The sequence below is a fragment of the Cryptotermes secundus genome, unplaced genomic scaffold (genome assembly GCF_002891405.2).
Source record: "Cryptotermes secundus unplaced genomic scaffold, Csec_1.0 scaffold1806, whole genome shotgun sequence".
Lineage (NCBI taxonomy): Eukaryota > Metazoa > Arthropoda > Insecta > Blattodea > Kalotermitidae > Cryptotermes > Cryptotermes secundus.
Genome location: NW_019743678.1, coordinates 66,249 through 79,953, shown reverse-complemented (window position 1 = coordinate 79,953; position 13,705 = coordinate 66,249). Strand labels below are relative to the sequence as shown.

Genomic DNA, 13,705 nt, shown 5'->3' with positions numbered 1-13,705 from the left:
TGCCCATGGTCTTTCATTTAGTGTTGCGTCTCGTATTGGCGGCGAGGGTTCTATTGGTTTTCTTGTGTTTCTAATGGGCTTCCATATTGAGTAGTCGTATCTATTAAGGTTATGGATATAATCTGCAAAGGATGCTTCTCTCATTTCCTTCAATTTAGCTTTTAGTTTGTTGGTTAGCTGGTTATATATGGTTTTATCTCTTGGGTTGTGGGTTCGTTGCCAAATCGCTCTTGCCTTTCTTTTTTTGTTCAGGAGTTGTTTGATTTCTAAAGGAATGTTGTAGGTGCATTTCTGTGGATTCAGCAGTGGGGTAGATTGGATAGCGGATTGTTGCATGACTTTTGTTAATGTGTCAATGGCCAGCTCTAGGCTTTCGGGATCCTTCAGCCTTATTTGTAGGTTTATGTTATGAGTAATTTCTTCTCTATATTTATTCCAGTTGGTGTTATAGTTGTGTAAACGTGGAGTGGTATGTCTTTGAATCACTGTTGAGCTTATGGTCATTATAATAGGGGTATGATCTGAAGATAGTTCGAAGCTAGGAACTATGTCCGTGTATGCTAGAGAAATTCCTTTTACTACGAAAAAGTCCAGCAGGTCTGGTGTTTTTTCGCACCAATTCGTGCCACATTCCCTGCTCCTCTCATTGTCCTTGACTTATCATTCTAATTATATATGAAGCTCCTCATTACGCAGTTTTCTCTAACCTCCTGTCACTTCATCCCTCTTCGGTCCAAATATTCTTCTCAGCAAGATGCTAACAAATTGGTAGGGTAAAAAGGGTTATTGAAAGGATGTCAAGAGTTATTCGTGAGGGTGAGTACCCTCAGGATGTCAAGAAATATTGGCAGGTTGCCAATTAATGCTGCAGGCTGTCAAGGAATATTGGCTGGATGTCAAGAGTTATTCGTGAGTGTGAGTACCCTCAGACTGTCAAGGAATGTTGGCTGGATATTAAAGAATACTGTCAGGCTCACAGGGTTACTGACAGTTTGTCAAGTAGTATTTACAGGGTGTCAAGTAATAACGGTAGGGTCTTAGAGTATAATATTTGGATGACAAGCAATATTGAGAATACCAAGGAACACTGACCATGACAAAAATACTAGGAATGGGAGAAGCGTAAGTTCATATCTACTTCCAAAACTACACGGTGTCACAGCTCAAAAGATTAAAATTTGAACACTCACTGCCGTGTTAATGAGGAAACTTTCATGGTGCAATATTCGCACGTGAAAGTCTGATATGTGGGCGGTTATCTGCAGAGATAAACATGTGCAGGCTTATATAAACCCCAGGATCGCTCTGACCCTGACGAACTCACAATGAAGGTAACACTTCTGATTTGCCTCCTGGTGTTAATGGCACACACTACACAGTGCTACACAGTACATCACCTCATTAGGGCCCCAACACGGTGTCCCCAGGGGTACCGACCCGATTATTCGGGGATCTGCCGCAAGATTTTCATTTGGAACCACGGTGGATCAAAGGTAAGTACCATCATATTAAAACGAAGTTCGAAATTTTAAGGCATAGTGCGTCATTCTGTTGCTATTGGAGGATACTTCTTTACTTAAGCCTTGGTTAGGAATATCATCATCATCATCATCATCATCATGCTACAAGCCGGAAGGTCGCGGGTTCAAGTTCCCATGAGGTCATTGGATTTTTTTTTTTCAATTGACCTAACCCTTCCAGCTGTACTATGGCCCTGGGGTCGTCTCAGCCTCTAACAGAAATAAGTTTTTTTTTTCCTCGGCACTACAGCCCCAGTGGGCCTAGGCCTACCTCCATGAACTTCTCCGTTCACTTCGGTTTACTAGATCTTACACATTCGGTAAGACTCCTTGGGCGGGTGATCAGCTCGTCGCAAGGCCTCTACCTGTACACAAACACAGAAAAACGCACACAAACTAAACATCCATGCCCTGAGTGGGATTCGAACCCACGATCCCGGTTTCCAAGCGAGCGAAGACAGTACATGCCTTAGACCGCTCGGCTACCATGACCGGCAACAGAAATAAGTACCAGGAATTAATTAAATAATTTTCCTGGGAAGTAAAACGCGGCCGGAGCGTAAGGCTGAGAACCTTACCACCATCTTTGAGCCGATTGTCTAGATAATGTCGGACCCTCAACGTCTCACAACCCTATGGGCCTTCACGGCCTGTTACAGAGATATCTTTACTTTTTATGTTTAAACCCCATAGGTTCTATTCTGATCACAAGGTATGCAGTAATCCTGCGTGTACCGATTACAAAACTGCCTTGTCACTTCCTGCAAGGATGATAGAGATAGCGCTGAAGTGTATTTATAGATATCTTGTGATATGACACCATTATTTGTCTTACACCTCGAAGTAGATTTAATTTTCCTTGTTTTTACTACAGGAAATGAAATATGGATTATGTAATTTATATTTTAAAGTGGGTTTATCTCATTTAGGACATCTATGTGTAATGTACTGACAGCTTTATCTCCAATTATAGTTACAAAATTTAATTTTACGGTATTTATATAGAATTGATATGGACTTCGGTTTTAGCACTTCGTACCGGCCAGATGTGTGCAGTGTTTGGAGGCAGTAGGGACCTCTGAAACGCCGGCATCACTGCCAAAATTTACACGGTGCTAATACTTAACCCTCGAGGGTGCAGAAAATATGCATTGACAATAAATCGGAAAAATTTTCCACATCTACGCAATTCAAAAACCCAATTAGACCCTGAAGATGAAGATTTCATACACTCCCGAAACGTTTGTAACACTGCCGACAGTCAAAGGTGCCAAACCTCACTTCAGCACTGAAGACAGAGACAGAATGCATCTCTGAAACTTCAGAAACACATCTCACATTCATACGGTGCTAGGACTCATTTAGATCCTGATGTAGGAGGCGGGGTGAACCTTCGAAAATTCGAAACACTGCCCATATCTTCATGGTACAATAATTCAATTCTTCCGTGAAGGTGGAAGGAACATGTGTTTCCGAAAATTCTGAAACACTGGCCACATCACCGCGAAGCAAAAAAAAAAAAAAAAAATCGGACTTCGGAAACGTCGCTCAATACTGCTCATTTCCACACGATGAAAGGACTCGAGAGATAAATCAAGATCAACACTGAAAACCCGCAATCAACTTCTTTAATTTATTTGTAGTTCATACACTTGGTGTTAACAGTTTGTGGGCCTAAGTAAACCAGAGCTTGGTACGACTAATAATTTTTTTTTAATTCGCTTAGCGGGGGGTGGAGTCCAACTGGGTCCACTCGGCACGGCGGTCACTGATTAGCCTATTGTAGCCTGCCCCGGGTGATTATGATGATGGAGAATTTGGTGGAATGAAGATTGGCAGGGAAACCGAAATACTTGGAGAAAACCCGCCCCAGAGCCACTTTGTCCACCACAAATCCCACTTGACCATAACCGGGATCGAACCCTGGCCACCGCGTTGGGAAGCCAGCGACTTTTCGCTCCAGCTATGGCGCGGCAATTTGATACAACTAAATAAATAAACAAGAAGTTCGGGGAAGAACTAATTGCCTACTTTCCATTCGCTACAAATTGAGTATTTGAGACGACAATTTGAGAGGCTGTTGTCTTGGTATACTAATGAGAGGACTTTATGAATTGCGCCGTTGAGGTAGCCTCAGGCTGCAGGATATACATACCGAGTTTCATGAAGTTTGCGTCAGGCATTGAAGTAATACTGTTCTTGTGCTTTAGTTTTAGCGGCAGAATTTTATGTTTGACTTTGGATTTCGAAAATGAGACGCTTAGAAATTTAAGAACTTTTTAAAATTGTCTTCAAATGTTAAAGTAGGCATCATCATGGGCAATATGTTTGGAGGGGTTAGAAGACCCATATGGATCTAGCAGTGGGCAGTGTGTGGAAGGGAAAGCGTGATTATGTGGACTAAAGGACAGGGAGTACGTGGTTAAGAAGGAAATGAGATGACGAAAAAACTGGGTTGCATGAGACATTGCTGAATGCTAGGAATTCAGTTTATGAAAAAGAATGTTTCTTTACCGAAGCAGGATTTTTGTCTCTCACAACAGTGAATATAAAGAGTAATACATTTGGAATTTGACGTCGTATAGTCCGGTTGACGTTTATCGACGTTTCGGGAGAATGTAGTCTCTCCATTCTCAGAGTCAACGATTAAACCAAGAAAGCATCAAGCTTTTTTCCTTGAAGGATAAATCTTCTTACCGGTTGCTTTCTTGACGTGTACAGTTCCACCCTGAAGATGGAAGCAGTAAGTCCTTTTGAAGAGTTCGCAAACGACTAATACGAAAATACACGGCGCAACATCTCAATATATCGCATCTATTTCACATAATAACAAGGATATTCAGTCACTGTCACAGTAGCTTTCGTTTAAAACGTATGGACCCTGAACAATTATTTTGTTATCCACTAATTTAATCCCTTTCAGGCCGAAACGAAAACACTTCAACTTAACAGGGATAAGTAAGAGCAATTTAGGATATTACATAATGAGGCACTTCACAATTTGTGTAGGCCATCGAGCACTGTGAGTGCTGAAATGAGGGCGGATGCTGATCCTTGTCTTCTCCTGTCCAAATTTCTTTTCCCCTTTGCTTCCTTCTTACTATTTTATTACTGTTTCCCTTTATTCTTCATTATGTTTTCTCTTCCTTCTTTATTAAGCTTCCTTTTCATCCTTCCTCCTATATTACCTTCTCTTTCTCCTTTATTATCTTCTACCATTCTTCTTTATTACCTTAAACATTTCTCCCTCATTCCTTTTTCTCTCTCTTCCTCCTTCTCCTCTATTATCTTCTTTCCTCCTCCTTTATTACCTTCTCTTTCTCCTTTATTATCTTCTACCATTCTTCTTTATTACCTTAAACATTTCTCCCTCATTCCTTTTTATCTCTCTCTTCCTCCTTCTCCTCTATTATCTTCTTTCCTCCTCCTTTATTACCTTCTCTTTCTCCTTTATTGTCTTCTACCATTCTTCTTTATTACCTTAAACATTTCTCCCTCATTCCTTTTTATCTCTCTCTTCCTCCTTTCTCCTCTATTATCTTCTCTCCTCCTCCTTTATTACCTTCTCTTTCTCCTTTATTATCTTCTACCATTCTTCTTTATTACCTTAAACATTTCTCCCTCGTTCCTCTTTACCTCGTCCATTTGCTTGTCTTATTGACTTTGGTCATTCCTTCTCTTACTTCTCTCTGATTTCATTTACTTGTACTTCATTTAACGACGCTGCCAGTATCTAAGCGTGCCGAATAGTATGACGGTTTGCAAGTAATAATTTGGAAAATGCGCGGATGAAACAATCGTAGTGTAACTGCAGACACGAACCCCACATTTTCTGGAGTAACCGAGGAAAAGTAACAATAATTTCAATCATGACAGTAGGTGTCCCAGCTGAGATTCGAACCGAGTACCACCAGAACTCAGAAGCGTTACCATTACTCACTGTCCTGGCCGAGGTTTCTCTTCATTTTTCGCAGTTCCTCTAGGCAATTGTCAATTTGTCCACGATCGCTTCCTTTCAGATCCGTTCCATTTCTCCAGTCACCCTGCAATTCCACAATATATAGCCTCGATACTAAGTACGTCGTAATGCAAGCCACAAAAAATTTTCCTCTACTCTTTATTCTTTCTCCCCTCGTCATTCGTCTGAGTCTTCTCTATTCCTTTTCTACTTGTTCTGCATATCCTTCCTCTTATCCTGGCCTCATTCTTCTTCGTGTCCCTGTTTAAAGCACTGTTCCACTCAATTGTGGGTAGTTGAGCCCCGTAAAAGGGTTAACTAAAGCAGCAAACATGCAGAATGGCCTCGTCTTTGTTATAATAGAATTGCCCAATAGAGAAACGCAGTTGATGGGGAGTCAAGAGACTCACGTCCCAATGACAATTTTCCTCATCCTGTGTTCAAGTACCTCGTAGCCCTGCCAGCACGCAGACAACAGCATTTCCGTCCAGTCTCAGCCGATCAGTCGCCCGGGTGCTGTTAATTTTCTTCCACGCTGTCACTACCAGGTGTTTCTGTGAGTACTTTGTGTGGTGGGTTGTAGTGTGCATAGGAGAAAGGTTGCCAGGGTCCAATTTATCGAAGTCTCTCTCATAATAATAATAATATGAATTTTTCTTCCACCTGAATTTATATATTTACACTTACAGATCATCGAAATAGAATGTCAGGATTATAAAAAGCTATAACTAAAAAATTATTAAAGAAATCGACATGATTCCAGCACTAAATTGCTAAGAGATGTCTCAAATTATCTTGCTTTAATATGTTTAGGTATGTGCTTCATTTGTCGCTCGACTCATATCGATTCTCTATTCGGTCTTGTCTGGAATTGCAGTATCGATAGATACTGTGATCCTTTACTGTTGGTGATGGAGACCACGAATTGCCTCAGTATACAAAATATTCTTGACGTAACCCACAAAAAAGCCAATCGTGTTAAGATTTGGGCTTCTGATGGAAGAAAACTTTGGTTCGCTCCCCCCCCCCAAATCCAGGCGTTGGGAGGTTCTAATTCAGGGTTTTACACTCAGACTGGCAAAAATGAGGAGCTGCTACTCCTATAAACTGAGCACATCAGAAACATACTTTGTATGCCCGGATATTAATATTTTAACAATTTCGATATTTTTATTAATTTTTTAATGATAAGCTTTCATAATACTGGAACTATTTTTCGATGATCCTGCATTTATTTAATAAAAATGTATTTGAACTTATTCTAGGGTATCTAATGTTGGGGAATTCTGAACAAAATTAAATATTCAGTTAAGTATGCTAGCTTCTGGGATGCGACAACATTTTATTTTTCCTTGGCACTACAGCCCCAGTGGGCCTAGGCCTACCTCCATGAACTTCTCCGTTCACTTCGGTTTTTCTAGATCTAAGATATACGGTAGGACTCCTTGGACGGGTGATCAGCTCGTCCCAAAGCCTCTACCTGTACACAAACACAGAAAAACGCACACACACAAACTAAACATCCATGCCCTGAGTGGGGTTCGAATCCACGATCCCGGCTTCCTGGCGAGCGAAGACAGTACACGCCTTAGACCCCTCGGCTACCGTGACCGGCTGCGACAACATATACTCTGTATGAATTCACCGACGTTTCGAGAAATATTGCCTCTAACTTCAAGGATAGAATCTAAGCTTATCGGGCAAACCAAATACAGCAAGCAGTAATGAGACATTGCAGGGTTTTCTTACAGTTGTAAAGTTGCCCTATGCTTAATTAATTAAGCAGTACCCCATTAAGACATATGGGGATAATGAAACTGTAGCTCCACCTTTTCTGCCCTCGGTATTAGGTTGAGGTGTCAGCTTTACGCTCCTCTCGCTTTACCACCGGAGAATGAGTTCCAGACACTGAGGAGTAGAGAAAAAGAATCATATCCCTTACGCTAATCGATCCCTGACTCCACGAACTTCGACCCCGTTGCTATAACGAGTTTGTTTGCTTGTGAGACTTAATCTTAACCCTGATGTTAGGGAGTGTGTGTTCCTTAGAAACTCCTACGCATGTGCATGGTGTGGCATGCCAGAAGCTGACAATCTTCGTAAGCAGAGACGTGAGGATCAGTTGTTCACGAGAAAGATTGCAATTAGGAGGAAAACAAATATTTTGAACGCTTTCATTCATGGTGTGTTTCCTGTGTAAGATCTGAAAATAGCACAATTCATATACTGATTTATCAGTGTTTCTTGTTTTGAATCATCCGTTTTGTACGATACCTATGAGAGAACATTAAAATGTAACATGAAAACCTTGAGGCATGAATAGAGAATACAGCAGAATTGTTAAAATATTCATATATTTCCAATCTTTCTTTTATTGTTCTTTATGACTGTATTTGAAAATAATCCATTTTCAGTGTAAGTAAAATATTTCAGGAGTGGATATGCGAGTTCGCTTGATGTAGAGCCCTTTCGTGTTTTGTTCTAGAAACTATGCAGTGGAGGTATTGGATGGCACTGTTAATTCTAGTGGCCATGTTACCGATTATGTACGCCAATCCTAAAGTTGTTTTAGGAGGACTTGCTGGCAGAAAGACGCAATGGTGCCGACGCGGACAAGGGCGATGCATCTAACGTCGCGGCACACAAACGGTACGTCTCAAAAAGTCGATTGAATAAACTTCGAGATCAATAGCTACATCAGTTATTTTTTTCATGGCTTCATCTGCTGTTTCTAAGACAGGAACTATGTTTTACAGAAATGAATTGAAAGATTTGAGGCTAATATTATGGGTGTTTCTTTAACTGAGCGGAAGTACATAGTGATAACATTTTAGATCTCTATTCCAAAAACCCTTGGTTTGAATATTTGCCCCCATATCGACTATCTTCATTTACGTTTCTTAGCTGTTCTTAGGCTCTCCTGGCAAATACAGGGGTTAGTGTCCCTAACAGATCACTACCTTTTCCTTCCAAATCCTTTCCAATTCATTCTTCACCTTTTTTCCCACCATTCGACTCCTTACGTTTTAGATGCAGACAGAGGAAAAGTCATAAAATCTGTCACAAATGGAAGTAACACAGCTGTAATGGACGTCATATTGTTTTATATGTGTATCACTAGGTAGCAGCACAGTACAGTTTCATGACAATCTAGATAGCAGACTCGCATGCGCGGGTTCAGAGGCTGGTTTCAGCAGTCAAAATGGCGACCATACTTGAGAAGTATTCCACCGAAGAGCACATTCCTTTTGTGCGTTTCCTGTGGGCAACAGGACTCAATGTAAAGGATATTCATAAATAAATATTTCCCGTTTACAGTGGGAAGTGTTTGTCGCGTAAAGCTGTTCACAACTCAGTCGAGAAATTATCTTAAGGACGCTCGAAAGTCGCAAATAATGCCCGACAAGTTGAGGAAGTGGTCGAGATAACAGTCAAAAGATTGATATTTTGCGAGTTTCGACGCGCTGGCAAAGCGATTGGTAAAGTGTATCGGTTTTGGTTGAGGATATACAAGGAAATTAATATCTTTCTTTTTTTCATTTTCGAATATCACGTGTTTTACGTTGATATCAATTTGTGATCTATTTCCCGACTCTCCGCCTTAAATAAATAAATCTCTGCTTTAACATAATTTGAAGCATGAACTGCAGAAAACGGCGAAGCTCCTCTCCGTACGCCGAAAGAATACATCGGTAATAACCAACGTTTGATTAACCGGAATCTTAATTGAACAATAAACCTTCAAGGAAAACGCTCCGTTAATTAAATGATACCTCATGTATAAAGGGGATCATACTGCGTTAACCCGAAAGTAATATTCTGTTTAGTGTTAATGCCTTCAGTAATACGACGCTGTGCAACATGATAAATAGTTGCCAAAGTTTCGGAGGAAACTACGCTTTCCATTTTCACTGTAAGATCTTTCAAATCTTTGGTACCAATTTACCACACTACACGAGTCACATCTCATAACGCAGCAATCTTCAAACTTACAGTTGTGATAATCTCATATAAATTACTAATAGTTGAATTATTATACAGACAAACATTTAATAAAACACCTCATTATATTAAAAATACAGAAGTTTGAGAAAACTAGCAATGTGCATACGGGGCACATAAGACAAAGCCATCAAGTGGTGCCACCATCGGCGCTCCCGCGAACTCTTTGTAACTGCCGGTGAGAGGAGGTTACCTTACATTTTATTTATATAAATGGAAGTATTTTAGAGCTGTAAATAATATTCATTAGTAATTATATTTATATCTCGAAATCATAGTTAAAGTCGTTTTATTATTTGTGACGGGGGAGGATCAAGTGATTTTGGCCACATCAACGGTTCCTAACACTAAAAGCATTTGGAAGCAACTAGATTATGACAAAACTCGAACCTAGATCCTAATGATTTTAATATTCCGCGTGAAACGTGCACTCTTATTGAGGAGAAATCTACTTGTTTCCTGCTAGTTGCTTGCGTGACTTGCCCTTAGAAGCATTAGGAGACCACGCGACGACATATCTCAGAAAAAAAAAAACTCTTCATATTCACCCAACGAGGGTCTCAGTCCCAAAATAAAATGAAAGACAGGCTCCGAGGTTCTCACAGCGGTGGTTATGAAGAGTTCGCTCTTCTAGGATATGACGCCGTGTAGTCCGTTGAAAGTCAGTCGACGTTTCAGGAAAATATGTTACCCTTACTTTCGAGGTCTAAATATAGGCAATAAACCAGCTTCAAGTAGATAGCAAGCAGGGTTTTGCTTCGACCCTGAAGATGGGGAGGGGGGAAATATATTACTCCGAAACGTCGGTTGACTTTCAACTGACTATACCGCGTTATATCCCAGAAGATAGAACTCTTCATAAAAATAATATTCAGCATGGATTGTTACTGTATTATATGTCATATATTGCTATTTCTGACTTCGAATTTCAAAGCAAAGATTCTTTATTCAACCCACATGTCTCTGTTTTCCCAGTAATTACAGGCTTTCTTTATTGCTAGTGGTGTGGGACTAAGTCCCTTGTACTGCGGCCACTTCTGGCCTATTGTACCAGCCCCAGATGATAGGTGAGGGTGATTGTGGAGCAATTGGTGGAATGAAGATTGGCAGGGGAAACCGAAATACTCGGAGAAAACCTGCCCCAGCGCCATTTTGTCCACCACAAATCCCACTTGATCAGACCCGTGATCGAACCAATTACAGGCTTAATTAATTGAATATAAATTTCGCATTAAACTGAATTTCCTGTAGTTCTATCAGAAACGCATTACCAGGAAGTTTGACAATATCAGCTTCTATAATCCATTTCGAATGTGGTTAATTACTGCAAGGGTATTGTTAACCTTGAATATATTAGAGGCATACACTTTAAGATAATTTCAACTTCCTTCCTCTCGGCTACTTCACTTTTAATTATTGCCTTATCATCAACTGATTACGACACATTTTCTTTTCTGTTATGTAACATTACTTATTCAACTTCAGCCTGAACACGTTTCTTTTGGCTAAAGGAAGAAGACTTGTGCAGTTCATAACATTTCTAAAACCTTGCATAAAACTTACTTCTGTGTTAAATATCTGCCAGTAAACAGAAAACATCTACTTTTGCCGTGTATAAAATAACGCATTTTGTAAAATTGAATCTCTTCCGAAGTGTGCCTTAAATTAAAGTAAACAGTCCATTTAATATCGACTTCATACCGTGGCCGACCAACATGACGAAATCTGTGAAGTTTCTCTTCCTGGGGATCCTTCTGTTCATCGGAATTGTGTTACAATTTAGTCCCTCAGCTGAAGCAAAGCCCATACAATTTCCTGAAAGGAACAATAAGCCAGTGACTTCAGCACCCTCTGTGGAGACTCAGGGAAACAAGAAATGTCCCAGAGGTTATCGTCTGGTTCATGGTAACTGCCGGAAGGCATACGGTTGAGTTTGATTACGAAGTTCCTTGGAGGTACGTACAGAATTCATACGATATCTCTGCTTCATCATATAAGTAAAAGTAAAGTAAAGCTATCCCTGTAACAGGCCTCGGAGACCCATAGGGTTGTGTGACGTTGAGGGTCCCATATTATCTAGAAAATCGGCTCAAAGATGGTGGTAAGTTTGTCAGTCTTACGCGCCGGCCGCGCTTTACTCCCCAGGAAAATTCCTGGTACTCATTTTTGTTAGAGACTGAGTCGACCCCAGGGCCATAGTGCGGCTGGAAGGATTATGTCAATTGAAAATAACCAATGACCTCATCGGGACTTGAACCCGCGACCTTCCGGCTTGTAGCATAGTGCCTCAACCAACTACGCCACCGCGTGACCCCTTTCTCATGTAAGGAGTATGAGCTAATGATAGCGAAGATGTTCAAGCTCGTGATTTTGACTTAAATATTAATATGTGTTTTGTTTTGTACTTACGTCTGTGTGTTTAACTTCATGAAGCTGTACCCTATTTGAGAAGCCACCAGTTGTGCAGCTACTCGAGAGTTTGCAAATATTTTATGAAATCCGAATGTTCATTATCGTGTTCACAACAGCCTTCCACTGGTCCTTATCCTGAGCAAGATCAGTCCAGTCCATATCAACTAATCCAATCTCTCTAAGATCCATTTTAACATTTTTCACCCACCTACATCTTGGTCTTCCTAGTGACTTTTTTCCATATGACTCTACCACCAAAATCCTATATGCATTCTTCTTCGCCATTCGCGCTACATGCCCTGTCCATCTCACCCTCCTTAACTTGATAATTCTAATTACACTTGGAGAAGAGTACAAGTTATGAAGCTCCTCATTATGCAGCTTTCTCCAACCTCCTGTCACTTCATCCCTCTTCGGTCTAAATATTCTCCTCAACACCCTGTTCTCAAACACCCTCAGTCTATGTTCATCCCTTATTGTCACAGACCAATTTTCGCACCCATACAGAACCACAGGCAAAATTATAGTTTTGAACATTCTATATTCTAATCTTTACGTTTCTAGACAGCAGACGAGCTCCATATAATACGTAGATATATAAAAATTCCACGAGCCGCTTGGGTTTCGATCATTATCTGTATACGGATGCATGCTAACACACTATTTCAATGAAAACATATTGCTTTAAGTTGATATAAATAGAAAAAGTAGATACGTTTATTAAATTGGTTCGAAAATAGGAAAGGAGACACAAGCAAAAAATATGAACAAAATGACGTCACAGTAACCACTGCCGGGAAGTATCAAATCGCGTGTTACATGTTTCTTAACAAATTGAGATTAACAGCAAAAGTTGATAAAAGCTAGCGGAAATGACGTCATTTCTCACATGGCGCAGTTGCCTTATAAATTTTCCAACTTCCGTTACGTCTTTAAACTTGATGAATCTTGTATTCGTCTCCCATATAGAAAGTGAATTACAGAATAGTTTTTAAGTTTTTTTTTTATTTTCTGCTTTTAAATACGAGGATTTACATGCAGAATTATTTAATATTGTATATTAATGTCTGTTGTTTAATATTTCTGTATTTTCTTCGGCTCTCGACGTTGTAGGGCAGTTGTGTTATAGCGATACTTGTGTTTCTGGAACCACGAAAACGAATTGTGTCAATTTATTTTACCTCGTGGTTGCTCTAACTATGACAGTGATAACATGGTCAAGGTCTCCCACCGAAGGGTACCCGCTTAACTGTCCCAGAAGAAAAACTGCCAAACAGCGTTGAGGCAGATGACAAAGTAAGAGAAGAGTCAAGCGACACGAACTCCTGTTCTTCCGGGAAAAGTCTCTTTAAAGGAATTTGTTTTACCCAATACGCTCGTTGATTGCTTGTGTATAAGTGTGTAGCCTGGTGGAGGTGGCGTCAGAATATAATCGCTTTAGTGTGAAGTTCTGTGAAGATCTAATCGCCTACTTTCATTTGCTACGACACGAATCGCATAGAAAACGACGCCTTCAACAATTCTTTTGTTTTGTATATTCGTTGCTGCAGTAACCTTCTATCGAGGCCGCGCCATAGCTCAAGCGGTTAGTCGCTGGCTTCCCACCGCGGCGGCCCGGTCCGGTCATGTGGGATTTGTAGTGGACAAAGTGGCGCTGGGGCAGGTTTTCTCCGACTACTTCGGTTTCCCCTGCCAATCTTCATTCCACCAATTACTCCACAGTCACCCTCACCTATCATCTGGGGCTGGTACAATAGGCCAGAAGTGGCCGCAGAACAAGGGACCTAGTCCCACCCCACTAGCAGTAAAAGAA

General features: G+C 40.6%; 1 long non-coding RNA gene across 1 annotated transcript in view; it reads left to right on the top strand.

Annotated features, from left to right (window-relative positions):
- Positions 1-5,922: 5,922 nt before the first annotated feature.
- The window catches only part of LOC111874287, an 8,843-nt gene continuing 1,060 nt past the window's right edge, over positions 5,923-13,705 (top strand). The window contains exons 1-2 of the long non-coding RNA XR_002844523.2: positions 5,923-6,034; positions 7,964-8,127. This is a non-coding gene — a long non-coding RNA (uncharacterized LOC111874287). The remainder of the gene's footprint in view (positions 6,035-7,963; positions 8,128-13,705) is intronic.